Genomic DNA, 2,816 nt, shown 5'->3' with positions numbered 1-2,816 from the left:
TCTGCTGTGCATGGGGTCGCTATGAGTCGGAAACGACTCGACGGCACTTAACAACAACAACAACATTTGCAGATGATATGGTCCTAAATATAGAAAATCCTAGAGACACAACAAGAAAACTACTGGAACTAATAAAAGGATTCAGCAAATCGGCAAGGTACAAGACCAATGAACAAAACCAGTTGGTTTCCTCTACATTAACAAGGAGAACTCTGAAAAGGAAATCAGGGAAACAATACCATTTACAACAGCCACCCCAAAGATGAAGTACTTAGGAGTAAATTTTACCAAAGACACAAAAGACTTATACAAAGAAAACTACAAAACAATATTACAAGAGACCAAAAGATACCTACATAAATAGAAGAATATACCATGCTCATGGATAGGGAGACATTGTAAAATGACAATACTACCCAAAGCAATATAGAGATATAATACAATCCCAACCCAGATTCCACCATCATTCTTTAAAGAGATGGAAAAACTAATCACCAACTCTATATGCAAAGGAAAGAGACCCTGAATAAGCAAAACACTACTAAAGAGGAAGCACAAAGCAGGAGGCCTCACATTCCCCAATCTCAAAACCTGCTATACACCTAGGGTAGTCAAAACAGCCTGGTATTGGTATAAAGACAGACACATAGACCAATGGAACAGAATTGAGGATCCAGTACAACCATCCACCTATGGATAGCTGATTTTTGACAAAGGGCCAAAGTCCATTAAATGGGAAAGTGAAAAACCAAACCAACTGCCATTGAGTTGATTCCAATTCATAGAGACCCTTTAAAGATTACAGCCTTGGCAACCCTATGAGACAGTTCTACTTTGTCCTATAGGGTTGCTGTGAGTCAGAATCGACTTCACAGTAACTGGTTTTGTCAGTGGGTTTTAGTCCAGATGGTTCAGATTGTCTGGAGCCTTCTCTAGACAGGCCTAGTTTCTCCCCATAATTTCTGAGGCAGGGCTCTCTGTATGCTCAAGGAGACACCAAGGCCTCTGGAGAAGGTCCAAATCCTTTTGGCCTCATCAGTTAGCATTACAGGGCTTATGATTCAAGCTCTTACTGTAGGTAGGGTATTAGTTTCCCCTCACTTACACTTCCTTGCCTTTGGCAACTTTTCCCTTGGTTGAACCAATCTTTGAGCTGAGGAGTCCAGAGAAAGGCCTTGGCCAGGCCTCAGTGATAGCAGTGGGATAAAAGGGAATGCCCAGCTCTTTCTTCTGCCAGCAAGTGGAAGTGAAAAGCACTACATTGGCCCAGATATGCTGTTATTCTTGGAAAATGTTTTCTGGAATAAGACGTTGAATTCTCCTTCTCTGTAACGAAAGGCTGAGCAGACATATGAGAGTCAGGTCTCCAGATACGTGCACTGCTAAGCTCCCTGGGGGAGAGGCAGAATTCTGGGAGTGAGTCACTGCAGAAGAAAAAGACCACGCCATTTGAGCAAATGTGTTTTTTCTTCTCCATAGCCCTTGAAATGAATCCCCATCTGTTTCTCTAAGAAAAATTCATCTTTTGTAGGACTCACAGGAATTGTATATTCTAATAGGCTCTCCATAGAACATTCTAGCACCTATCTCCCAGCCTCCAGGCTATTTAAAGGCTCTACAAGGCATTTATTAACCTGATTCTTGCCACAAGCACTGGTAGCAGGAGGGATTAGAGATGAGAACCCAGAGGCTTTGAGATGGTGAAGGCACTAGTTTCTGGCCTGCAAGATACCTCACTCATGAATTGGGTCCAAGAGATCCCTGGAATGGACGCCAGGGGACCCCAGGGTCTAAGGCAATCCCAGTCGCCTTCATTTACCCTTGGGCCTTACGTTCCCTATCTATTGGCCGAGGGAGCTGGGCTAGATGACCCCAACGGCTTCTTTCTCTGTTCCTGGATGACTTCCTTCTCTTCCTGGATGTAGCATCCAGGAAGTAGCAATGTCCAGCAGAGTAGGACATTGGCCTATTTTGATGGTTAATTTCATATATCAGCTTAGGTAGCTCTGGTGTCCAGTTGTTTAGTCATTTAGTCAAACAGTAGTCTAGCTGTTACTATGAGAGTAATTACATGTGATTAACATTTACAATCATTTGACTCTAAGTAAAGCAGATTATCCTCCATACAGTGGGTGGGCCAGATCCAATCAGTTGAAGACCTTAAAAGAAAAACCATAGGTTTCTGAGAGAGAAGATATGCTGCCTAAATACTGTAGATATCCTGCTGGAGTTTCCAGCCTGTAGCCTGACTTATAGATTTTGGAATTGCCAGTCCCCACAAATTGTGTGAGCCAATTCCTTAAAATAAATTTTATGACAGGTTGAATGATCTATGCAAAAGGGAATATACCCATGACCACATATAAAGTTGGCAGATGATTATTTCGACATATGTATTTGTATGTGCTGTAAGAATGTCCACATAAATAGAACTAACAGGGGGCAAAGTTATGATAACTTCTTAGGCAGTCAACCATCCTGATGGAATAAGTTGTTAGACATGTGGGCTCAGGACCATGGTTGCAGGGGACAGCAAGCTCAACTGGCATAACGTACTACACAAAAATATTGTTCTACATCCTACTTTGGTGAGTAGCAGCTAGGGTCTTAAAAGCTTGCAAGTGGCCATCTAGATGCAATAATGAGTCTCTCCTCGTCCAGACACAGAAGAACGAAGAAAACCAAAGACACATGGAAACTATTAGTCCAAGGGATTGGTGGACCATGCGAACCTCAGCTTATATGACCATGAGACCAGAAGAACTAGATGGTGCCCAGCTACCACTGTCAACAACTCAGAACAGGATCAGTGCAAG

Source organism: Orycteropus afer, unplaced genomic scaffold, assembly GCF_000298275.1.
Source record: "Orycteropus afer afer isolate SDZICR_OR568_19922 unplaced genomic scaffold, OryAfe1.0 scaffold00287, whole genome shotgun sequence".
Classification (NCBI taxonomy): Eukaryota; Metazoa; Chordata; class Mammalia; order Tubulidentata; family Orycteropodidae; genus Orycteropus; species Orycteropus afer.
Note: the sequence above shows the minus strand (reverse complement) of the source record.